Raw genomic sequence first — 27865 nt, 5'->3', positions numbered from 1 at the left:
TGGAAGCAGAGACTCTGCCAGGCCTCTTTAGGGGCTCCCACTCTTTCTCCAGCATGCTAGACAATGGATGAGCTGTGGCTCATAACCAGTTCCTCGTCTGCCACTATCATGCAGCCTACTCCCAAACGCAGCATTTGGAAAATGATATGAATAGATGTTAAAAACAAGGGGTCTCCTGTCAAAGTGTTGTTTAGACCAATGCACAGATGGACACTGATACTGGCAACATAACAACATGAGCATCTCACAGAGCAGGGGGTGGAGGATGAACATTTACACACGCACATTTATGATGAAAGAGAGCAGTCAATGTGTTTCGGTGTGTTTCTGAACCGCAGGTGGTAGAGGACCTTCCCTTGAGCTATGGTAGGGATTCAAAAATAGCTTTTTAAAATAAACAATCGTTTCTATTTTGCATAAAGTCCACATCTGAAGTGCGTGAACATTTGTTTTAGCACCTTAAGAGAATATCTTTGAATTTCTTTAAAAAAATAAAAACACACCAACATTCATCATTAATTAATGCAGAATACTATTCCATTGAGTCCACCATTAATTCCAAGACTGTACAAACTATACTGTACTGTGCCTGAACACACATCATCCATGCAAATATCATACAATATACACTACAAAGCATAATTCATTTGAGACTAGCTGGGATATTTTCGTTGTCTTAGTCGCCAAAGGGCTCAAATAAATGTATTGTCTTATGCTTGAGGATACTTCTGAATGTATTACTGAACCTTTATCCACTAACTCTGACTTCAATAACTTAACACACTGTGCAGAGGAACAAGTCAAGGTGTGTCTTGCCCTGTTCTTTGTGATGCTCTGCTGATTTCAACACTGAAATGATAAATTCATAGAACTAAGAACTGCCAGTGGATTTTTTTTTTTTTCTGCGGTTACGGGTACCTTTTTTTAAGGTTAACAGCTTACCTCTTTGGATTCAAGTGCAGCTGTAAAGGATGCATCAAAATGTAATGCACCTTTTATTTTGAATGCCTGAGCTCTGGGCTTTACACTTGCATGACAACACAGATGAGGGGTTTCTTTTGATACTCCTGGGAGAGAAGCCTGTTTGTGCTCACAAACACTGATCGTGCTATTCTTGGCCACTAATGTAAACAGATTCTTGCTCAGTCGTGTCAACAAGTAACGAGGCTGCTTATGGACCAGGGAAGTGTTTTTAATCATGTGAGACATGCGCCTCACAGGAGAGCAAACCAAACCCCTCTTCTCCTGTATGGATACATAACAACAAACAGTACAAAAGATTATGATGGATGAAGAAATCAATAGATGATGAGTCAGCTGTGTGTCAAGATGAGGCTGTTAAAGTGACTCACTCTTCAATGTGTTTGCCAACCCTGAGTGCATCTGCACTAACAAAAAGATATTTGACTGAGGGAGAGGAACAGAGAGAAAGCTTCGAGACGCTGAGCACAGCTCGTCTCGAGCTACACATCTACTGTATCTGCCTTGTGCTCACACGCATGCAGGTGTGTTTGAGTTTATAATATTTCCCTTCAACTATCATTTGAAATAGCTTCAGCTGCGCCACTGCAAATTCACAAAGGCCCTTGTGTTATTGTGAGTCGTGTGTGACATGGAGTGTATACAGATTAACTTCTGGTGATGATTACAGCTGAGGAAAACGAGACTCAGATGCAGAGATGATAGCTCAACGTAAACCCCAAGCCCGTCACCGCCTTCCTTACTCGGTATTCCAGGAAACATTGACAGCAGGAATCAGATTACTATAACAAGAGAACACAAGACGCAGGATTGAAGGCGAACGTGCACACTGGAATTTTGAATATGAGAGGGTAATAACTTGACCTCCTCCTCACTCTCCCCCTCGATCCCTTATTAAAAACATGGATTCACTTCCTACTTACTGAGCAGCTTCTTCTTTCTTGTAGTAGCATAAATTGGCAGGCACAGAGATGAACTGGAAGGGGAATCCTGTTGTAACGCCTCTTATCGCCCTCAAACTTGACAACCAGGATTAAGCTACACTGCTAAGAACAGCTGGGCGAAGGTGTCCAAAGAATACATAAGGGCCAAAACTGCTGTACTTTCACAACACAGAATTATTTGACCGGGAAAAAAAGGTGAGTTATTCTCTTAAAAAAGGATTAATTCAACTATGGGATTTATTCTTCTTCTTTTTTTTTTTTTTAGGGCAGAAACAGAACAGGATGTCTCACTGTGCACAAAATATGCAGAATTATGCAGGGTGCGTGACTGTTGTAGATGCTGCTTGTTAGGTGTACTACGAGGGGGGAGGGAGAACACTGAAGGGAACAGCAGTTATGTTCAATTCAGTAACACAAGCCGGCTAATTAGCATTGCCCTGCCATTCCCTTTGAACTAGAGGAGGACAAGTGGGAGCCATCATATTTCTTTGTTCTCAGCACTGTGAGATGCCCCCCTGACCGCAGAGACCGCAGGGGCTCTGACCACAGCGGGTCAGGAGGAGGCAGAAAATAAGCTCCCACCCCCCACTCCCCACTCAACTGCCCCGGGGGAATCACCGAGACCGTCTCCTGAAACTACGCCCTGAGCGAAGTACACTTACTGGCAGCTCGCTGAATCAGATAGGTTGCCCGGATGTAGCGCGATGACATTTTCAGGATGCAAACCTTCTCAGAGTACAGCAGACAGATGTTAAGGGGATACAGGTACCTACTGCACTTCAGACGCACACGATTATTCTCGCGCTGAATGCTCTCTGAAGACGCAGCACAGATCATTAACTATCCTCTCGTGCACCAGGGTTTTTAATTAATAGTTTGGTGCTACATAATGTACGATTGAAACATGAGGCCATGTTTATGTACTGCTGTAGCTTTTTTGTGTTTTACGGCCCATTTCAGGTTAGTGAAAGATGCAGTCAATTACATTACGAGTCCAGGTAGAGCCTTTTTTTGTGCCACACATGGGTAAAATATTTGATGCATTTGGCAAAGTTAGTCAAATCACCAGGTAGCAAGGGCTTTACTTTTTCTGCAAGAAAGCACATACGCATTTTTTGCAGCCTCCGGCATTATCTGATTGAATGTCTTGGAAGTAAACAGATTTTAGTTGACAGTCAGGCCTGGTACACACAGACAACCATACACATTAGGGTGTAATTCCCGGTAAGGATGGAGTGATAATAAAAATCTCCCTGAACACTTGTCAATTCAAGATGCGAGTGAAGAAGAGATGTTAAAAATAGTGATGGGTTCAAAGCAATAAGCTTAAAGAACAGGAGTGAGCAGTGAAGCAAGTGCTTGGAAGCCTACATTTGCCCCCCGTTATGCCTTTCAGGCGCAATACATGTTCCCCCTGCCTTTACTGGTGTGTGCTGAGTGCAGTCTGAGAGAAATACTGCAGGCGCTGCTCAGGGCTGATAAAGTACAACTACCTCCTCTGCATGCTTAAGGAGAAAAAGAAAACCATGCAAATCATTTGGGATTTACATAGTCATACTTTGTTGTTGCAACAATTCAATTATTATGGACAGGGTTACTACCTGTTTCTGATGGTAAGTAATGGTAATATTAACACAAATGAATACAAATACAGAAAATGACCATTTTTGGTCATGGTGGGGTAATGCGGTTGGGAGGTCTAGTCTTTCCATGTTTATTTGTCTTTTTTTTACTGTCTCTGTTTGTCTGTACTTAGGTCCTTGCCTTCTCTATATCTTCGTCTGGTGTACACTCACTGGTGGGTGGGAGGCAGGTACTGCGGTATCACAATGTATGCCTTGTTCTGTTTGTTGGAGCTCACGTAATTGTTTTGCTGCCTCCCCATTTGGAAAAATAACCAATAAATATTTGATCGCAAAAAAAAAAAAGAAGATGACAATTTTGCGATGTAAAAGATGTCACTTCATTGTGTCCCCTTATTTCAAACATAAAACGTTCACATTTCTTTGCTTTTTTGAAGACCTTTAAATCAGACCTGTGCTGAGAGGGAGCAGTCTGGACCTTGTGTGATAAAAAATAAAACATCATCTATAAATTCTGTCTTCGACTGTTCAATTTTGATTGATATTGTCTAAAATGTTTTAATTGAACTGCAACTTTATTTCTTTTACAATATACTGAGAGATGATCCTTATGTTTCCCCCACCAATTACACATATGAGAGGGGCATCTATTATATAGTACAAAACCATAACCTAAAAATCCTCAGAGATAAAAGTAAAGTAGTTTATAGAACTGAAACATTAGAATCTTTCTATGATAAGAGTACATGAAAGAAGTAATGTATTGGTTTGCATTAGATTAATCAAAATGTACATTGAGAAGTGATGGTGAGTGTACATAGTGTAATATACATATCCTGGACTTACTATAGGTTATTGTCAAACGTAAATGGCAGCAGGTTGTTCATAATGTACCAAAGCCATCTTACAGTGTGTCTGCACATGGAGTCCTTACTACATTAGCCATACAGTGTTTATTCAGCACACTCCCACACACTCCTGCACTATTTGAACCCTGCAGACATTGCCTCTTCTTAGCTTCAGTCCCTGTTTAGATGCACAGTACTGTATGTGATGTTCTCTACACTTGTGTGTAAGCACATCAAGACCCACAGGAAACCTGAGTCAGATTCCTGCCTGCCTAAACATACCTGGGTTATAAAGTGGATTTTGATATGACTCCACCCATACGGCTGCTAAAACTGTACAAAACAAATGCTGCAAAAACAAACAAAAAAAAACTAAAAAACATCTGCTCATTTGACCCAGTTCTGCTCTTCACCTGTAGTTGCAGAGTCATTTATGCAATAAATACCCATTGGTCTACATAGCACTGCACCTTCAATTTGCTGATGCAACTCTGCTAACACAACATTTTCAGCATAGTTAGAGTCGCTCCAGCTAAGGGAGGAGCTGCATATGCTCAGAGTCAATATGCACTGACTTGGAAAACCCAGTAAACTCACCTGATATCAAGCCCAGGTGTTCATTGCAGGTTTCACATCAGCAACCTCAGCCGTGGTTAGAGAGTCAGAGTGGAGGCAGGCGACTCCCACTGGTGTCACAGGAAAACACCACCTAGAGGACAAGAATTATGACCGGTTAAAGCCAGGAAGAAGAAAAAATAAATCGCTACTGTGCAGTACAGTTGCTTTAACATGTTTTGGGTTATTTATCATCTACTGAGGAGGGAACATTACTCAACACACAAGAGAAGAAGTTGTACATTCATAATCTCATTGACTCAGCGTGCTCCTTTTTCCACTTGGCAGCTTTGGGTGCGATATGAACGCTGATCTGATTACAGAACAACAGGAAAGAAGCATAAGCAGTAGGGGAGGCAGCAGAAAAACAGAGTTGCAGACTATAACTATGTATGTGTGTCCTGCCATTAATATTTCACTGCATCATTGTAGCTAAGAGAGAACAAAGTGCAAAGGGGAGCATAATGAAAAATTGATCATATTTTGACACAGCTTTGGATTTCATCCGTGCAAAACAAAGAATGCAGAAATCGCTTCCTCTTGATGAGAACACTTTGGTAATCATCGCATCCAAATAATTACTAAAAGTTCCAGCATGCAGAGATTGTCATTGTATGCACATATTAGATAAAGATGGATGAGGACGATGCTCTGTAACTCACATCAGAGGCTGTTTTTACTGCAAGATTTTCCTTTCGCTTTTGTGCTCTTTTCTCAAACAGTGAGAGGTGACTGTCAAGGTCACGAGCCTTCAGTTTCTCACTTGTTCCGAAAATCCAAAACAAGCTTCATGACATGTCGCAGCTCTGCCTGCAGCGCAGCAGCACGCAACCCAAGAGAGATTACCATATCGCTCGCATTTGTCTGCAGAGAGCCTTCATGCATTAAAAACAGAACTCTGCACTCAGGTCCTTCTTCTTCCAGCTCTACTGTACATCAATTTGTATTCAACAGAGAGGCTTTAGGGCTTGTCACCTTCAGCTATTCGTCCAGCCAATGAAGTATTTATGACGCAAGATTTAGCTTTTTGATACGTCATTCTGATCCCTTTCAATTTATCTCAGGCTGAACTCGGCACTGTCATGTCAGATATTAGGGAATGAAGGAGAAAAGAAAACCAAGAGTGTAGATGTCATGGGTTTCACAGTCTATCATTTCACAGTCTTTCATGCCATGCATATTAACCGCTCCAACTCGAGTGCTTAGCAGCGCCGAGGCCCACTCTGACAGCCGACGTGACAGTGAGAGGTGTGACTGAGATGTGACACTGAGCAACCACTGGGAGATGCACAAAGTTGTAAATTTGTTTCCAACAAGAAGTCCTTCACCCATCCACAATAGTCCAACAACTGATTTTACGGTTGTTATCTCTGTCTCCAAGCATCAAATCATCCTCTGGCCCGGTGTGATAAGTCCGGTGTCAGCCCAGGACAAGACGGTCTCACTTAATCTTCAACATGGCTCCCCTTCACCGTATCAAACACTTGACTTCGCAGCTCCCTTTTCCCTCTCACAGCCTCAGACTTCACCTCTCTATTTCTCTTTTCTGTCTCCACAGGCTCTCTTATATGGAACAAAAAGACAGAAAAATCCCTCGGTGCCAGGACACTTTAGCCAACAGACATACTAGAGTACGTCCAGTTATTATCCATCACAGTGAATCCCTCCTATCTGGACAAGACAAAGACAGTTGTTAGGGAGACACTCATTCTCCTGTGCTGCCAGATTTGTTACTTAAAATACTCCTGTGACAACGGGGTGCAGCTGAGACGTCCCATTTTACCACACTGCTGTTATACGCTGTCTGTCAATCCACCAGATTGATTTCCGGAACATAAAAAAAAAGAAAAGAAAAGGCCAGTCAGGTTAGGGGGACTATGCGACAAATTTCTCTTTCAATCACTTCTGTGAGAAAACAACCTTCAAATTCACCTTCATAAATCAACATATTCTCTTAAAAAATTAGCAATGCTGGTATCACTATTTGTTTTATTCCCTAAGAAATATACCTTGGTTCTGAATAGTCATGCATGTAACTGCAGTGAGAGCATCATCTGTCCGTATTAAAACACTCAGGCTGCTGTGAGAGAAGCAGAAGCACAGGAGTATTATTTCATAAGAATGAAAACTGCGATATCTGATGCCAGCTCTCTCTCTTTCATGATTTTCTTTGAGATTTCCTTGGGAAACTCCGCCTACAGCGAGTATTACGAAGAGCAGATATGGGAACATTGATTTATTGATAGATTGGAATTTAATAGAATTGTCATTTCATAGTTTTTTTCGAACACACTGAAGATTATAATTTCCATATTTAAAAGACAATGTCAGGATTATCTTTTCGTTGGCTTACATGCAGGTTGGATTTTTGTTCCTTTTAAGATATCAGCTCTGCAGAAGGAGCAGAAGCAGAAAACCTTGAGGCATCTCATTACATGAGAGCCGACTGACCATCTATGGAGACACAAACAAGCCTTGGAGGTCTGATCAATTATAGATTTGAGTGAATGCATTAATATTGCATATAGTCACCTGTCTTTGCGCTTCCTCCCCCAGATACTGACACGAGTGATGACAATTCCTGAGTTAACCAGCAGAAAAAGCAAGAAACCAGGGATTTTAAAAGACTGCAGCAGTATGGGAAATTGATTCCACAGAAGCTATGTGAGGGGGTTCATGTATTTATTACAGAGTTGAATTATTTTCCAATTAACAGATTGGAGTAAAGGTTTTGGTTAGCGTTTCATTTTTCAGCAAGTGCCTCTTTTACCGAGCTGCAGTTATCACAGGAGCCTGAGATGAAGACAGACAATAAAGCAGCCGCAGCTGTAACACGCTTATTAAAGGACACTCTCAATGTCATCATGACTCAGCAGAGAACTGACAGAGCCACTCGCTCAGGAAACAGCGAGCCTGCTTGGAGGTGTAGAATAGCCTGATCGCTGTCATAACTGTGAGGTCAAACTCATCCTCAGCAGATCCAGGAAACTGAACGCCATCACACCATTCCTCTTTTCCCCCTGGCTTTACAATCATTTATACGTCCTGTCAGCGCTTTGATTAATGGCTTGAATCACACGTGGGATTGTATATATACACTACATGGCAAGGTATCAATCATGGAGCTGTACGTTCATATGGATTTCCAGCAGCCCTGTAAACAAAGTGAAAGCATAATTACCTCTTTCTAACAGGGGTGCGTGTAGAGCAATGCCCAGAAACTGTGAACATGTTAGAAATATGTCCCTAAGTGTAGACCTAATATCCTTAAATACAACAGGTGATTAAAAAAGATGTATTTTTTTTGTTCTCGCTAATTTAAAACACCTTCAGACACTAATGAATGCTTCTTCTGCTGGAATTTCTCGAGCCAAACAAGCTTTTCATTAGATGTGAGACGAAAACTGTTGCAAGGAAAATTGCTTTTACAAGCACTTTGATTGAACAATAAACTTTTTATTAGGTCCTTTAGAACCTTGGGCATCAGAGGTCAGGAAAAGATGAATCGGGAATGTATCTGTGTCCTTCAGCTAATCAATACTCAAGAAATGGATGCTGCTGAAGGGTAGTAAGTAACGAGGGAAAAAAACCGCCTGGAAATAAATAAGCTGGCTGGAATGAAAAGAAAATTCTCAGTTATAGTTAAGGCTTGTTGTGTTATGGTAACAGTCCATTAGACGAATTCAATGAACTTTGATGTAATGCATTAGCTTAAGCAAGACAGGCTTCCCAATGAATCTTCATCAAATAAAGAAGCCATTAAATACTAGGTTTGAACAAGCAAATCCATTAAATATCAGACCCTCAAATCTAGATATCTCTTTTCACTGTGATTGGATTCTCTGAAGCGTTTCACCTTCCAATTCAACCAGCACACTATCAATTGCTGCTGTAAGAGTTAATAAGTGAGTTGTTTTTTCCCCATTAAATGATGTAAAGCTGTGTCCCAAGTGACCATCAACTGTCTCAAACAGTGTTTCAAACTCATTAAAAGATGTTTGTCTTGAATCTTCACACTTACTTTGAAAATACTCATTTAAAGTTATCCTTTATACCTACTTTACATCTTTTCTGTTGCATCATGGGACCTTCATAAGAAAGCAAAGTTTGTCCTATTGCCATGGCGACTGCAGACGTATTTATAGATATATAAATACTTAATGTTTCATATTCATAGAAAATATCTAATTCATTCTTTAAATACTGGACTGTGTTGATAGGATTTTTGAGAAAAATCTTCACTGAAAAGATGACCTTATGCCTTTTTACATCAAGATAAAAAAGAGTGTTAACAAAAAGACAATTAGACTTTTTTTTTTTTTTTAATTAAAGGTAAGGTTGTATCAGGTACTTGTCAATACTAAGTATAATAGTCACTGGTCAGCTTAGCCCCTCTATTGAAGAAATGGCAGGGATGCAGGCATGGAAGCTAGGCTATACATTGTAGCAGACGGGTACTTTCGCTCCACATACTTTGCTAATTTGATCCAAAAAATTGACCATTAAAACAACGTTGAAAACATTCTCAGCGCTTGACTTTTCCGCTGGCAAGCCACTTTGTTTTAGCGCTATACTTCAGCACACCACGTAGGAATTCTTCCATCGGCAGGGCCAGCAGCCCCCTGACGCTGTCCCTGATTACCAGATGTAATGTTAAGAAATCTTAGTTTAGTTTTCAACATGCTTATGTTGTCAACACAAAGTGTAGCTGAAGTTAACAGCTCTATCCTCAGTTTTGCAGGTGTATTAATGCATCCACTTAGGGCTTCTGCATACTGTATATCAGTCAAATTAATATTGAACAAAAATGATGCAAAAAGTTAATGTCAGGGGATCATGAACATGGTTATATTTCATCATGTGAGAACCATGAAAACCTGAGGAGGATAGAGAGTATTATCGGTGTGACCTACAGCAGGAGAGATAGAAAATAAAATGTTTTTTTTTGTTTGATTGTCAATTATATAAGACTCTTAGAGTTCAGCTTTTCTGCTAAATGTCAGGGGACTGTCCAGATTTGTCTTCTATGAGCGATAAAGATAGACTTCAGTATTTGTTTACACACGAAGTGTTTCAGTTCACTTAGTTTGTGTTAAATGCCAACAGTGTAGGAGGACACTTTATGTTTGGTGAAGTAAAGTTTTAGCCTACAAGTGTTCGAATCTCTCAGGAGGTACATTATGTTAATATTTGTTTGACTTGTACTTCAATGTTTTTCTATTTTTTGGCTCATATTGTTTTAGCGCTTGTCTGCTTTGTTATTGTCTTGTAAGCCCCTGTGGGCTGGGCATCCTATTTGTTGCATGACACATTGAACAAATAAACTACAACAATATGGATGCTAAACTTCATGGCAATATGCGCAATCGTTTCTAGGATATTTAGTAAGATAGGTTAAAACCATTGATGCCTTTGTATTAACAGTGCAATTAGCTTTCCAATATGTATTTGCAATTCAACCAATGCAGGTTATTGTTATTTATCACTCTATTTTGTTCTATCTGTCCATCTTTAAACAAAGAGGTAAACAGATAACACTGTCCCTGTCATGCTGCTGTTTCAGCCAGAACTTACTGACAGAATTAATTCTATGTGGATGTAGTTGTTGAATTGGTTAATCTTCTTAGTTTTACAAAAGAAAGGTAATTAAGGAGTACTGCCATCAGAGATAAACTGAAGACACCCTTAATTGTGCCAAAAGGTTGTTGCTTGCACAAACAGGTCTGTGAAGTGTCTTTGAGATCATTCTGGCTTTAGTTAAAGAAGACAAAGGCATTGTAAGAATTGGACATGTTTCAAAGATATGATCAGACAGAGTCTTGTTAAACCTTGTAGGTCACAGCTTACTAAACAACAGCTTACTTCGTTATTAATCCAAAGCAACTGGCAACTGATGAATCATTTAATCTAAGTTTGCAGGGAGCCAATATAAATAATAAAGTTAACAGTGCCTTCGAGCATGTTGACAATTTTTATAGTACCAAATAAAAAAAACATCATTAGGAGGATAAAGTGCAGCAATATGTCTTTATGTGTCGTTTAATAGCCCTGTACCATATCAAAACACAAGTTTAGTTCAGTATGTATATGATTTGTTGACTGAATTTCTCTTGCTATCTATTTTGTAGTTTTAAATTACATTACATGGTCTCAATTGGCAGATAACGTTTGCTCTGTTGCCATGGTGATGTCTGTTTAAATGCATGCTTTAATGTCATTTATTGAGATAAGGAGTACTTTTGTGGATCCTCATCTCTTCCCGAGGCCATGGCAGAAGATACATTTGCCACAACAGACAAAACGCACTCAATGTAGGCACCAGATATTTTCAAGGGGCTTGCATGCCTCCATTCAGATAGGACGATGTAAACTAGAGAGGACAGCAGTCTCTGTACATGGGGCATGCAATCTAACCGCTACAGGCCAACTGGTAGCTCATGATATCTTCTTCAATTTAATTAAAGGGAAACTTTGTTCATGTGAGTAATTAATGTCAAACTTTAAATTCTAGCAAGAAAAAAATGGTTGTCATTCACATGGAAGTGAACAACATAATAACGCTTACAAACTATTGGAAAAGGACAAAGGGAACTATAATATATAATAACACTGATTGTGAAATGGAGAGCAAAAAAAAAAAAATCTGCATATAGACATAAGTCTTGAAGCAAAATGAAAGCAGTAATGAATCATACAGCCTGTTGCTTTGTCAAACTCTCAGGTTGATCAGAGATGATTATGGAATCCACTTCAGTCTGAGGTCTTTGATAACAGAAGAAACAGTGACGTCTGTCACATATGAACAAGTCCTCCACAGGCTGAATGTACACCCGAAAATCTGTATGTCATATTTTCAGTTACTGGTAGGGACATCCTTGTGTGAAAATGTTTTACTTTTGATTACGATACAGTGCCACCATTGGTGTAATGTCATGATTGAAGGTGACAAATTCACCAAGTGCTGTTCTTGGGAAAAACTTGTTCTTCAGGATAAAACACGTCAGATTTTGATGAGAACTAGGAGCAGTATGACATCTGACAGAGGCATAATTGTAGGTAAAACCCTCTTTTAACTAGTTATAAACAATGTGTTGTAAGTGAATGATGAGGTGTGTCCTTAGGACAGTGAGTTTGGATCCTTTTAGATGTTATTGTATCAGAGAGAGAGATGATAAAACAAACATGATTCCTGACATTTTGCTATCTTTAACTAGTATTTCCCTCTTAATGTTGTTTTTGGGCAGACAGGTTTTGACTCAGTTTCGAAAAGCAGGAATCCCATTAACAGAAGCAACAGACCCTTAAACATCAGCTGCAGGTTTGACACCTGTCCTCATCCCCCTTTGATGACTGTCTACTCAACACCCCACCCAAAACCCTTTATTTTCGCTTCAGATTTTTGTGATATGATTATTAGTAAGAAAATGTTTTTTGTTTTTTTTTGTTTAAAAGTGCATGAAACGAATAATTGGCCATCAAAATAGTTTACAACAGGGGTGGGATTTAAACTTGCTTGTTTCACTCTGACACTCAGAGCAGAGCCAGCGGTCTCACACACTTAAGGATCAAAGGGCACCGCCTCCTCCTCACGTCAGGGCACGTGTCAGTGCTTACAGTGAAAGTGGATTGTAGCACAGGAATCAGATAAACTTGTATTCTTTTCCCCTCTCCTAGTTTCATCAAATAACAGCAACATTAAGAAGGTGTGCTCTCTTGCAGCGTTTTTCTTTCGGTCTCTCTGGGTCTTGAACATTAGCTATATGCTGGAAAGGCTTGACTCTGTCACTTGAGCCTAGCGCCACAAGGGTCCGGTCTCCATTACAAGTAGTCTACCTGCTAAAGATGGGTTTCATAGTAAATCCATAGTAAATATATCCTCCATTCCTTTTTAACCTGTAACACTGCGATCTATGACCGTTATTGCGAAAAGCTAAAAAATAAATAATAAAAGAACCTCAGGTCATATCCACCACAACTAGTTTGCAATCAATTTCTTTAAATCAACTAATCATTTAAACAACTACATGTTGCAGCTCATTTGTCAACACAGTCCCACACAATTGAAAAAGCTAGCATGTGGACTTTGGGTCAGGGGAATCAAACCTTATTTTGCTATTCTTGAATTAGATTCCATTTTCCCCTAATTTAAAAAATCCAACTCTGCACTGCGGTTCCATTAATTAGGTGTGCAATTCTACCACAGGCAGGTCTGTAAATACACACTTTCCAGGTTCAGCACTATCAACAGACTGCAGGGGGCATTTATGGACATTTTCAGGGGTTTGACATGCTCATGTCACATTAACAGCACAAAAATATTATGAGGGCTTAGTTAGGTGAACAGTAGCAGAGTCCACATGTGGCTGTGAGCAGACACAAGAAAATGAGATTAATAAGAAAGTCTCCCACTGCTCAAGCAGCTGCACTGATTAAACCCTTAAACAATCATCCGTCCTGAGATTTATTTGACTATTTTTGCTTTACTATGATCTGGAATTGCTTGGGTGAATAGTCATATTTGACTTCATTAGAATAATGATGCAAACAGCAAGCTCATAAAACAGCTCATGATGAAGAAGGATACAAATTTAGCTCACCCTAAGAGTGTTTTAAAACAGCACAGGGATGTGCAGCTATCTGCTCGTCTGGTGCCATTAGCATTCGCCATCACTTCAGTAATAGCGACACTGTGATCATTTTGTGCAGCGGTAATAAGAAAAGACAGGTCTGATATAGTAAATGAAGGTTTTACAACTACCTCTCCTGCCCCATTGAGCTTTAACCTGAGAATGCAAATTAGCCTCATGAAAAGCCAGTGATTTCACGGTTCACTGCTTGCCACATAAGCATATGGTCTGCAGTCTCCAGGAAAACACATTATAGAAGAGGGCGTATACAGATGAATCTTACTTTAATCCCTTACTGTTCCCTTTGTAAGCAGTCAGTCATATTTAGTGAACTTGTACATCTGTGCTGCAGCAGCTTCACAGTTTTCTGCATTATTCTCCTTGGGACCATTTGAAAAACTCAAGAGTGATCTACTTGTTCTCAGGCAGCTATATTATTCCATCAGTATTTACAGTATGTGGGGAAGACGTGGTCCTCTCCGTTTACAAATTCAAGCATGAAGATTACAAGAGCTTAGGACGACAAGTATTAGCATATCCTGTTAGCATACAAGCCTCTAAGCGGGGTTATGGGAGAGAAATGGAGCTGCCTTTACAGTTCCTGGTTTTGTAAAATCAATTGAATACTAAAAATACATAAATATATGCAATCAATTTGTAAAGATTATTGACAGATTTTTACTTCCTCCTCTTGTACAGTGAAATAAAAGGGTAAAACCATTTTACAGAGCCTGGAGCACAAGCGTAATTTGCTAAATGTTTGTGACAACTTTTCTGTAAACAAGAGCAGGGACTTACCATGAATCATACTCACTAGCCAGATATTTTTCTTTATTTACCATCTGCAAATAATGTCATAGTTGTACCCAAGCGCTGCTGGAGCTGTCAGTTTGACAGGTTGTGGAGGTGGTGGTGCGGCAGATACCAACAAAACAGGTTAAAAAACAAGTGCCCTTACTTTCCCTCCCCCCTCGTGAAAACAGCCCAATTCTCTCCAGGCTGGTATATGCTCAGCCGTCTTGTAATTTGTGTTTTATTCTGGAATCTGCAACTGTAGCAGGATTTGTATGTCGAGACAAGAGACAGGATGAAGAGCGCAAACAGGGGAGGAGAGGTTTGATAAGATTGTCTCCAAAATGTCAAAGGAGGCTAAAAGGGAGCTTATCTGATTTCCTGAACTGGCTCTTGTTTTACTGGTGCTGAATACCCAAAATGTATTTATATCTTTGTCCTGTTGTCCTTTCTGTACATATTGGTGTCCCCACATGGCATTACTAACTGGCTGATTTCAAGTCACTGCTGAATAATGCAGAGTCACTAAAAGCAGCATTTTTGCTATACATCCTAGATACATGAATTAAAAACATTTCGTACTTATGTTATTACAAAAAGTCATTTGGTATGCATTTTGTTCCCTCTCAATGAATTTGTTTATACAATTTAGTTAAATATACATCATTTCTGGAGGACAGTTGGCATATTAGCTTTGTTACTGTGAGTGTGCTAGCTTGCCCTCAGCCTCACAGAGCCGCTAGCATGACTGTAGGGTTTAGTCTTGTTAAATCATATAGAGCAATGTACTGTAATATTGTGGATGTAACCAAGACACTATTTAGAGTTTATATTATCTCTTTACTTGAGTTTGTTGTACTGTATATTCTCCCATGCTTCTTTATGTGCCAGAGAGAAATACATGTTTCTCCTTTCCACATCCAACCCTGTGTCCCATAAACTATGCCTGTTTATTACTTATTAGCAAAGGCACATATATTTAGCAGGAAACATATTGCAGTTTGGACCGTGGTTTTATGAACATACAGTATAATGAGGAACTGATGTTACTTACCTTAAAGTATCTGCCATGTGACAAAATACAAACTTAACACACCAGCAAAACGTATTTAATTAGCTCTCATTCTGTCTGCTTTTGAAGCAGCTAAAATGGCAACGGTAACTTCAGCTTTGAGACCTGTTTGCCATCCATTGAAACACCAATTTTCATCTGACCTTTACTTAAGTGCTCCTGTTGCCTCAACAAGACCTAATGAGGATATTAACTGAGCATTGTATGTCAATCTAATTCACCAGAAGATCCTCCGGACAATTTAAAGAAATGTACTAATAGTTCCCTCTCTATAGAAAAAGGTTGCCCGTGTACATTTTCCAACAAAATATATTTCTAGTAATATAGCACAATTTTACAAAGGAGACTAAACAAGCTTTATTAATGTGGAAGGTTTTCTGTTAATTGTGTTTCCATTGAAGTAAGAGTGGTTTGTCTCTCAAGGACATTTACATTTTGATAAATAAAACATAAAACGTGCACTGTGTCTCTCTTGTCCCTGACTTGTTAACTCCCTTACAAATACATGAACACATATCCTGGGTTGTTCAATAAATAACACAGCACTTTAGATAAAAAAGGAGAAACTTCTTGGAGGTTACTACAAAGTCTCTCTGGATTTCTTAGAAGAAGAAAAAGCTCCCCAGCTCCTTAAAACAAATACTGTGAACCACCAGCTTTCGGAACATCAACTATTCATCACATGCTACTTACTTAGAGAGTGAAAAACCCATAACACCTCGCCGGCCTACATGGTCACGAACTTCACAATCAAAGAGTGCTTTCACACCAAAACAGAGTTTAACTGGGGGACAACTTTCATGTTCTTTCACGACAATCTTAAATTCTGTTTCACCGGAAGCATGAACTGCATTTCACATTTTAGACCAATGAGCCTTTTAAAATATACTCATTCAACCTTTTGAGCTGAAAGGGAACCAAGCTCTTCCTGTCGTTCAGCCAAAAAAAAAACAAAAAAAACATAGGCTCTGTCTGCCTTCACGTGTCTGGCAACTTTATCCATTGAATACAGGGTCCAAGGTTTTCCCATTTTGAACCGATAAAGCTAGATAATTACTGTTAATGAATGCACGGCTGGTAAATAGATACAGCTGAATGTTCTCCATGCTGTAACTTTAAAATTTAATCATTTCAATAAAGAGTGCATATTTAAAAAATGAGTGAATATGTCTCCTTAAAAACTGTGCACAATTTGTGATTCTATGCACTGGGGCACATTTATCCCTCCATGTTTTATTGATATAGCTGAGAGATAATGCTACAACAAGGGCTTCAGAATCCATCCAGCTCAGATGGATGGCTTTTTTTTCAGGACTCTCAGTGAGTCCTCTTGGTGCATTTGACAAGTGTAAACATATGTACACTGCTGGCTTGGCTGTGGCCGGCCATCTATAATGGATATGGAGTTGCATGGGGCGGAACAAGTCGCCTCTTGTGAGGCACTGGAACTCTATAAAATGCTAAAAAAAAGCCTGCATCCAATATGCTCTGCATTCCAATGAAGAATATCCAGAGCTTAAAGTGTAAAAATGTCAATCCCTCTATGCCGGGCCTTCAGAGATTTGAGTGCAATGAGAAAATGTGTCTTTCTTAAACGTGTGTCACTTTGGAGATCTTCTCCACCTTGGTTCACTGCACTCAGCCAGACAGTGTTTAATAACCTGGACTAATAATCTCCTTCAAAACTTCCAAATGTGCTGTGTGTCTCTGATTACAAAACAGCAGTTTTTCTATATTTCATACAAGCTGTATATTTCTCTAAGGTTTTGCAATAAGGAGATTTCCCCCACCTGCTTCCTTCCATGAATAATAATGCGCAGGGAATTTAAAATTGGGTTTTAAGACGCTTCATGGCTCAAACTGGCTCTCCTCTCAGATCCCCGTGTTGCTGTTTGTGCTTGTGATTGCTCTGTTTGAATCCTTTTGATCTCGCTCAGGCAGTTGACACCGCAGACCAGGTCATCTTGCCTGAAAGCCTCCAAAAAGGTTTTATGTCACAGTTACTGACCTTCAAAAGGTTTGAACCACAACTTGTTGAAAGATCATTTACTTCTGCGGGAGAGAGTGAATCATCTTGACTGTGTTTCATCTTCTCTGTTATTTTAGGAAAGGTTTTAGCTCTTTCTTTGATTGCCGAATAACAAGTATGTTATTCGGCATTCTCCTCGGATTTACTGTTTTATTGTAATCGTCTTTCTAATGCATTAAGGCAGCTCAAACCAAATGTTCAGTAACCTTTAGAATGGCAGGATCAAACTGTTAAACTGATTTGCCTCCAACCGCTTTCTTCTCTTCTATTTTTAAAGGACACACTGATTCCCAGTGTATTAAAATCTACACTCTCGGGCAGACTTATCTCTTCATGTTAATAATATTGGATGATCCAACTCAGTCATATCATTTGCACAAAGGATATCTATTTCCCCAGCGAACACCCACAAGTCCCAGCCTTTAGAAACCATAGATATCGTGTTTAAAAAAAGATGTCCATATGCAGTCTGTAATGGAATTATTAGTCATGAATTCTCTGTCAAATTACCTCTGCAGATTCACCATAATTATTAGCTTGCAGAAACATTAAAAACCTGTGTGAGTTAATGATCATCAATCTAAAGCCCGTTTTTGCAATAGTGGTGTCCCAGTCTGTGCATTCACATTGTTTATCTGTGCTGCGGAAGCATGGCATAGCAGGAGCTTTGTTCCCCCACTACGTATCTGCAACATTTAGATTGAAGGCGAAGCGTCACAGGGGTGACGTTTGAATAGGGCTATAAGGGGCTATACATTGACTACAACCCATCCAATCCAAGCATTTAAAAAAAAATCTTTACAAAGTTTCACAAGGTCTTTCCATCTCAATCTGTTCTTTCCCCTTCAGATCTTTCTTCATTTTTAAGATGGAGATGTAAGAATCTCCCATCTTGCTTCCTGCAGTGAAACTTCTAATAAAATGTGGTTTTCTCCAACTTTGAGAAAGTTTGTTTTTCTTTTATCTCAGCTCATTTTCATCAGCAAGACTCTTCACACAAGTTGGATAAGTGAAGTCAGGCCAGCTTTAAAATCAAAGATTATATAACCATTCATTTGGGGATTGTGTAGAACACCTTTCTTTGTTTGGCTGCTGATAACTTAGTTGTTTGTTTTCTCAAGACTCTTTGAATAGAAAAAAAGGGTTAAACTTGTATTTTAGATAGTAATATTGATCTTAAACCCCACTCTGACCCTCTAATTCAATCCTCAACAATGAGTCCATTACCACAATCATATTTATGGACTTTTTCTGACTACTTTATGGACTTGCATTGATTCATTAAATGATTTCTTGTATTAATGCAGTATTTGCACAACATATACCCAGGGAGCATCAACCATCTACTTAAAGATAGTCAGGTTAGGTTACATGTGTCTTACTGAACCTCAATCTGCTCCCTATAGTCAGGTTGTTGACTATGGTATGTGGAAAAAACAAGAAGTTATTTTTTGATTTTTTTTGATTTTTTTTTAAAGATTTGTGTTTATAAATAGAGACAATCTTGTTTCAGCAACTGTTTTTTAAATCATGTAAATTACCGGTTGTATCGAAACCCAAATGTTGGCTTGTGCCAATATTATTGAAAAGCTGTCATACAATAGATTGTTTTGAATTTTAGTGAGAATTGTGCACATAATAATAATGGCACCAGGCCTTGAATCATATGTTACATCTCACTCATCTAGAAGCAAAATATCTTTAGTTGCACTGTTGGGAGCTTTTTTTCCCCTCCAGCCATGATGTTGGTTTCAGGAATGTTCAGGAGGTAAAAAACGATGATGTGGGTTTGCTGTGTGGTTAGGGAGAACACAAGCATTGTCTTCGACCTGATCACTGTGATGGTTTAAGTATATATATATATTTCATGAACTTGTCAACCAAAGCCTGAATTATTCTGCGAAAAGAGGATCAAGGATTGGAGTTGTGGTTAAGTTTTGAGTTGTCAACCTTGGCTTGGAAAGGAAAATTTACAATTTATGAATTCTTTATTTGGCTTTTTGTAGTGTTGTTTAATAATTCAAGCATCATTGTGAATGTGGTTTATAAATATTTCCAGTGTTTTGTACTGGCTTCCAGAGTTGTATGCACCACACAACAATACAAATCGTATTAATGAATTCACGTTTTCTCACACATTTTAAAAACCATACCAGTCCTTTGGGTAAAAGTCAGAGAGTGATGCATTGCAGTGATTATGAGTGCAATGCGTGGGATGTGTAGCCCATTGCGTTGTGGCACGTTTTGTTGACCAATGTTTAGCTAGGAAAGAAAATGTTGATTAATCTGTAGACTTAAGGTCATTTTTAGATCACGTATATACAGAATGAAGTGGATCCCAAATCACCCGGTTTTGAGTCACATATCTGAATATTTTTCTAATTGATCACAATAATAGAAAATATGACAGTCTTCCATTAAATATAACTTGCATGGTGCAGACTTTCAAGGTCTCCCCTTCCTCCACCAGTGGTTTCTGTAACTTAGGCTTAACTATTACCATGACAACGTACACTAATGATGGGGCAAGAGGACATGAGTATGTATTGGTTGTACATCGGTATCAGCCAGTACTTGCCCTGTTGACAGACATTGGGCTATTGGCAATTAACGTGGCATGCATTGCTGGCATGCTAATCGAGTACACCGAACTGCTGATTCAGATAAGAGGTTCCATGGTAAAATATGAAAGAGATTGCTGGCAGTGTGGGAGTCCCGGTGAACATGCAATTTGCAAATCATGTTCAAGTGACATTTCAGGAGGAGGAGGGACAACAAGCAACATCTTGAGTACATCCAATCTCATAGCTTATTTGAAAAATACACATGTAGAATTACATAGAAGTAATGAAAATACCCTTGGTATATGATTAAAATATCAGCGAAATAGTTTTTATTAACATCTCTAATGGTTTAGCCCAACCTTTTTTTTTTTTAAAGGCTAAACTAAACTGCTGAAATCTTACTGTGAACTTTACTGTCCATACCAGCAGTTATTTCTCATATTGGAAATCTACCTTAGCCTTTCACTTGTACACTGACATTGTTGTTTGTTTTGTTTTGTCAGCTGAAAATTAAGTGGTTTCTGCCGCCGGCCAACCAATTAAATGATCTAGAGGGTTTGAACGTCTCTCGCTGTTATGTGTGAAGCACTGGCACGTGGAAAATGAGCAGACCCAGATTTGCATTGTGAGTTCGCCCAATTGATTGGATTTCAAAATGGCATCTTGGCATAACTCAAAGCTTGTTTGCATAATCAACAAATCGGTGCGCTTCAAAGTAAAAACCATGATGGATCAGTTTTTTTGTTTCATTTCAACGCTACCCATCACACCTCAACTTTGTTCAGTTGCACCGCTAACTTTCAGTGCTTCGTAAGTGTGAGATGAAATTTGATATCCTGTTCAAAACTTTGCACGGACACATTTTCAAAAACGATGTGGCAATTTCTCATTTTGGATTCAGGACAAAGAATTCTGCAGTCAGACAGAGACAAAGTGGGAGAGTGATTAGAGGAGTTATTGATCCATTTATTTGGGCAGCATCTCTGTTAAAAGTGGGTGGACATGACCTCAATTTGTTTCTGTAAGTCCCTCGATGGCTGCCTGCACCCAAAGAACAATTAAATCGACTATGACATTAAAAAACTATTCCCCAGCCTGCAGCCTGCTTTGAGCAGTATATACACTTTAAAGCTGTAACTCTCAAGTGCAGAGTGTGTGAGTGATTATATGAGTTTTACTGCAAAACATTAAGGCTTAATGCAGGAGGGGGATTTAGTTTTTGTTTCCTAAGAGGAAATATTCATGAGACAGGCTCTAACTAAATTACTATAACGTTGTTTTTCTGATAAAAAAATGGGTGAATGTAAAGGATTTAAATTTAAGGTTTGTCACAGAGGATGCTCTGCATTTCAAAAAGATTCATTGCATTTCATATCATTCCCCACACCACATTTATAAGCCCGGTAAGCTCTGGAAGTTTTAATTTGTTTAAACTTTTTAAAGTTTAACTCTTGGCACATGAATCCATGAGAAGCTACTTTATCAAATATGAACGGTGTATCTGTTTAGGTGCAGCCAAACAAACTGAAATAGCTTATAGAAAATAAAATGTAAAGAAAATAAAGCCACTTTCCAGGATGAGCAACTCTGATCTCATTTCATGACTCTTTTTTAACTGATGCGCAGTAAAATGAAATAAAATGAAATTAGCCCAAAAAAAATACACTTTCCTATTTTTACATTCATTTTTTTAATTGTGATGTTTTTTGTAGGTTTTTCAGAATAAAAGCTACCCATGTTTCCAATGAACACTTACAGAATGATGTTCATTTTCCATTAGTGTTAACCTGAGGGAGCTTAGACACATTGAAGAGTGTGATGACTAATCACGACAGCTAGATCCAACACATCAACCAACACTTATTTTTCTGGGGTTAAAATTACCTCTGTTGTCATTGTTAAAATTATACCAATGACAACAGAGGTCAGACAGAGGGGGGAGACAACCTTGGCTGTGCTATTAAAAAACACAGTGACTGTTAGGGATGATTTGGAACAGTAAGGTTCTTCTTCTTCGTCTTTATCTTTCGGATATGTAAAAGACTTTGGATTCATTTTCATGGGGAAAAGATAGAACAGGTTTAAGCTGTGTTTATTCTGGCTTGTCCGTTAGTCTTAAGAGCACCATTCCTAAGGTGCGCACAGAGCAGGTGCTGGCCTGTAGGTGAGCTGTAGGTGACTGGCTTGTAGGTGAGCTGACCCAGCAATGACCTTCCTTCACACTTCAGGTTAGGGCTAGCTTTTTTTTTCTTCATTTTTTATATGCATAGCGGGTGCTAGCTCGTAATAGTGACTAAAATGGGGAACATACATAGCAAACCTAAGATCAGGCGTTTCATTGACCAAGTCAGTTAAAAAAAAGACTGAAACAAAAATTGGTGAGTACAGTTTTCATATGAATTCCTTTCCTAAGAAATCTCACTATGACTGAAAATGATTTTGAAAAAATGGTTTCATTTGATAAGACATATTAGAAATAAGCATTAAACCTAACACTTGCTGTTTTAAAATCTGCAGGGTGAGTAACTATCTGTCAAGACAGCCTGATACCCTTCAAGGATTTATTGTCGTTCCTCATATTCCAATGTCACGAGTCACGACCATACATTTGCAAAAATTGACTGAGCCCCCACACACTATAGACAGCCAGTCATGGAGATGTGAGCGTTTTAAACCCTTAGAAATTCTGCACAGAGAGGACATTCAACTGTCTTCCTTTTTTTTTCCCCCTCCTGGCAGCAGACCTCACATCAGTATGAATGGAGGAACAGCAGTGAGGAAAAATGACATGCTGTGCAATGTGCAGAGATGTCCTTCATGGGCTACAATACAGCCAATGGTGTTAATATCTATGACCACTGCATTCTGTTATTCCCTCCGCTCCCTCACCTCTGTCTCTGTGTGATGGTAAAGGAGCCATATTTCACATTGTGATTTACATATAGCTGTAATAATGCTCTGCGTACCTTCCCTTCACATTCATTTTGGTATTCCACAGTATTTATGATCTCAGGCTTTGCGATGCATACAAATACCAGCATAGAGTAATGAATAAATTAAGCATTAGAGTGAAGGCAAGTCGTACTCAGAGGTCACATGTATTTTGCTGCCATTTTAAAGCAGGCACATCACTGAGGACTACAGAAGAAGAAGAGGGATACGTCCAGTCAGAGGCGAGTGAGCGGCTGTAAGTGGGCGGCCGTCGGGGAGCACCTGAATAATTTATGACTCTTCCTCTCGTGCTGCACAATCAGGCGAGCATTATTTCAAACAAAGGGAACATGATGTCTGCTATGAATTGCTGTTGTGCTTTGTCTCACCCGGTCATGTTTGTACTCATTTTCATCCGCATTCCATTTATTTTATCTGATCTATCAAACTGCTGACATGCAGGAGTAATTGATGCAGCTGTTTGTGCTTTCTGTCCCGTTTAAAAAAAAAAGAAGAAATCACAAAAAAAGAGTTGTGGGTGTTTAGATCAGAAGGCTGCACTTCATCCTGCTCTTTATCTGGCAACTCCCATCTTCCTGCAGCTTGGGACGTCCCGCTACGTCTGTCTCCAGGGACGCCAGGTCTCACTGACACAACTCTCCAGAGAGATTCACAGCATGAACCGTTGAACATGGCACTTTTGTAAGACTTCATACTGAGAGGCTGTTTGCCTTTTCTTTCCGACAGCACATTCATTATCTCCTCTGCAGTGGCTCCAAAATGCGACACAAGAAAAAAAACAAGAAAGAAAAACCGATAATTCAAAAAGTATAGAAGTGTAGGGAAAAAACAGAATACAACATATTTGTGTTGCCACACCTTACTCTCTGCATGTAAGCTTATTTGATTTCTCTGTGGATTTCATCTAAACCTAAGATCTCATGTCAATAGCTGCAAGCTCAAATTACTATCTGCACTGTCCTTGTTAGACAGAACAGAGAGAATAGCTAATAATAGCACGGGAACAAACAACAGTAAGCAACCTTTTAGTGCCTTTTGAAATGATTATTGAGGCTGTCATACCAGGAACAAAAGGCAACAATTATGACATAATTTGTGATGACATGTTTAGTTTTTGCCTGATTGTTGTTCATGCTTGTGTGTGTGTGTGTGTTCTGTAGTATAGTTTGAAAAAGGCTTTAGCTTTATCTTCCTATGCGTGCTTTGATGTTCTGTCTGCTTTTTGTACACTAATGTAACACATCAACTTGCTTGGTGGATGGCCCTGATAATTAGCCCTTCACAAAGTCTGACTCATACACTGCATCTCTGCAAAGTTATTTTCATCTTGAACATTATGCCAAATTAGAAAAAAAAAAGTGTTTTTTTAATGCATATGTAATCTTCGAAGAAAATGAACATTTTCCATTGAGATCAAAGTAAGCCTTTGACTTTTTTCCTGCAAAACAACATTGTGCTCTCCTGCACTGAGTCAGCCAAGTGTCAGTATGTTCACCCTGACAGCACACCAAAATGTGTCTCAAATGCTATATATTCTACAATAATAGCTTACTAATGAAGTATGTGACAAAGGCAGACAAACAGACAATAGTTTTTAACAACAGCTAAAAAGTCACTGCTTTAACTCAGACGGGAAAGGTCAGGAGAAACAATGAACATCCTCATAATTGATTTGCTTATTAGTTGCTATTTGCAAGAAGCAGCACTAGACTGGCTCAGGATTGAACTACAATATACACCCAGTGTAAGACAGAATTCATACAACCATACTCAATCCTTCTTATATTTCTATTTTAATGGAGGCCACTTTGTTCCCTGCTAATATAAAGCACTGAGATGATTAGTATGATTTAAAGCGTCTATGACCAGGACTCTGTCTCCATAGGAGCAGAGTTTCTACCTCATAGCACTATAAAAATCCTTCTGATACACTTTTGTTGAAATGACTGCTATCACATAGAAGTGCCATCGTAAAGGACTACTGCAAACCACTGATAGCAGCCCTATCATCTGTTTGAAAAAGAATGTAAAAGCAATTAAGTCACTGTCTGGAGTAGGATACATTATCAGATATGAACACAGACTTGAGCTCAGAACTGCAGCTAGTCGGATAGTGCCGCCTTGTCTTCATCTTTCCAAATATTTGCTTAATGCACGTAAGTCGTATTGAAAACCCTGGATACAGTTACACTACTTTAATTTAGGTTACATGAAGACAAACAGTACAATCCAAATACAACTGTCTTTTTTATATTTAATTAATATTGTCTGATATACTGTAGTATAATATTACAGCCAAACATCTGTCTTATATATTATATATATATATTATTATTTTTTACACATGCAGTCTGGTCCAAGTGTTAATCAAATAAGGGGTCAGGAGCCCCAAAAGGACCCCTATATATATATGGGAAAGATTAAAGGATTATTCAGTTAATATAAAGAATCTGTTTCATAAACATTAACCATTTGTTTGTGTTTTTGATTTTCTTGTGAAATACTGCCTCTCTAGGCCTCCTTCAATCCTCCAGGTAATGAGGTGCTTCAAGCAGCCACTTATTTCCGGTGTGTCTGGAGGCTCTTAGCTGTCAGAATATCCTGGATATACTTTTCTACCCCTTTTCTAAAAACATGCTCAGGTATGTTATGTAAATCCTCATTCATGAGCCACTGCATGTTATCTCACCTGAAAGCTCACAAGTTGTCAGAAAGGCTCTAAATTCGGAGACACATTTGTCACGTGTGGGGGCTGACTAAAACGGAGGCGAGGCAGACTGTTTGAGGAGATTCTGTCAGGGTTGAGGCATCCAGTCACGGAGCTCAGAGGGAATTTTTATGTCAGGTTTTCACATGTCACATTACAACAATAGGCTGCAAGAGTCTGATCCTCTGATAATACAGACACAAGACGGCTATAAAGGAAGCTTGTCTCTGGGATGTAAACGCATGTGGACAGCCTTTAAATAGTAAACAAACAATGAATGCATGTAAAAGGGATTTCATTAGCATTTCAATATGATCTTTTATGTAAACACATGCATTTTTATGCTTTATTTAAAATTGAGAGAAAATATGCGCACTGCAGTTTTTAAGCAAATATACAATTAGGATACATCCCATTTGCAGCTCGTCTTTTGAATCAGACAGCAGTTCCTTGGCTTGGTGAGAAGACAAGTGTTGCTGCACTGCACATGTGGGCAGCGAGCGAGAGGTAAATTTGCTCACCTCTCCATCATAATCTGCTGTTCATCAAAGAGATCTATTTTCTGCCCCCTTTGTACCTCTTCACCCAACTGCAAACTCTGACAAAGTGCCCGAGTCTGAGCTCTGTAATGATGATTTACGGGTGTTATCCTGAGGATGTTGTTAGATCAGGGGATGTGCCCCCAGTTTCTAATGTGTTTATCTATAATTACAGGGTGTCACGACTTAACCCATTAGCAACAAAAGGTACCAACTCAGGTCGATATGTTTTTCAGCCGTAGAGACACAAGCAATACATCTTCATAAGTTTGGATTTTGAGGCAATTCTGTGGGACAATTGTTCATAATAAATAGAAAATATTTTGTGGTTCTCAACTGATGGGTCAGGACCCAAAAGTGGGTCGCAGAGCTGTTGTCAATGGGTTGTGAATGTAAGCTACGAAAAGTCAAAAAGTCTTTGAAGCACTTTGAAAACATGGTTATATTGTTCTGTCTCCTGGTTCTGTCACGTTTTTTAGCGTCCAAGGTCCAAACTGCACTATTTTCAGAAAAAAAACAAATCTCATTGGCTAAAAAACAGCAGAAATTTGGGTCGCGGTTTCTCATTAAAGAGGTATTGGTGGGTCCTGAGGCTTTGGAGCACATTTTTGAATTACCAAATTCATGAATCCTCAGATTCTCACACACCTTAGTGAAATCTAGCTGTTGTTCAACTCATATTAGTTTGGCACAACGTGTTTTGCGACAACATTTTCTCAAACTGCCACTGAAAAAGAATCGGGATCTCCTCCTGTTTAATTATAACGCCCTGAGAAAAGCAGCAGATGCCAACAAAAGACGTCAAAACAGTTATTTCCATGAAGAGAGTCATAATTTCATTATGAGGAGAAAAATCTATACACTGGTTTGCTGATTTCAGTGTGCTTGAATGTGTTTGGCAGAGGAACATGTTTATTTTAAGATCTCTGCTTTGTCATATCTTATTTCAAATCAAGTCAACACGTTTTGCTTTATTACAACATGAGAAAAAAAATTATTTAGAGAATACCAGAAACAATGTTTTATTAAGAGTGCCTCTGTCTCACTCTCTGAGTCCAATATACTTAAGAACTTTATCTTACATTTTATGCTTATAATCAATCATTCATAAAATACACTGCTTAAGGCATGGTTTATTATTATTAAAAAGTATGGCATTGATTTTATTCTACTGTATTCATAGCAAAGATTGGGTACTTTTATAACATGAGGTGATGCTAATGAAGCCTTTGACAAACTTAGGGGAAGAAGAACTGTTAAGCATTTTAACAAACAGCAACCCAAAGCTTCTGCACTAATTCAATTACATGATATTTGTTTATGATGCACTTTAAGTTTGTGCTCACAGTGTTTACACTGCAGGTAGTTAAACCAATATAGACTACTCTTTTCTGTAAAAACACAGTAACAGATGTGTTTTACATAATTAACGCTTATTGTGGAAGAAATCAATTAAGAGCACGATAAACAGAGGGAAAGTGACAAATTATCTTTTTCGATGTTCTTCAAAAAGCATTTTTGGTGGTCTTTATTTAACCTTACATTCAGTGTGTGAAAGACCTGCAGCATGTCTTTGTGCCATGATGTTTTCAAAGGGTTTATTTTTTCCATT

General features: G+C 38.9%; 1 protein-coding gene across 1 annotated transcript in view; it reads right to left on the bottom strand.

The window, feature by feature from the left end:
- lrfn1 (leucine rich repeat and fibronectin type III domain containing 1) overlaps window positions 1-27865 on the bottom strand; it is a 118897-nt gene that overhangs the window by 26645 nt on the left and 64387 nt on the right. The window contains exon 3 of the mRNA XM_061046665.1: window positions 4954-5065. The gene's annotated coding sequence lies outside the window, so the exon portion shown is untranslated. The remainder of the gene's footprint in view (window positions 1-4953; window positions 5066-27865) is intronic.

This window comes from Labrus mixtus, chromosome 9 (genome assembly GCF_963584025.1).
Source record: "Labrus mixtus chromosome 9, fLabMix1.1, whole genome shotgun sequence".
Taxonomy (NCBI): Eukaryota; Metazoa; Chordata; class Actinopteri; order Labriformes; family Labridae; genus Labrus; species Labrus mixtus.
The sequence above is the reverse complement of the archived record's forward strand: the minus strand, read 5'-3'. Positions and strand labels throughout refer to the sequence as shown.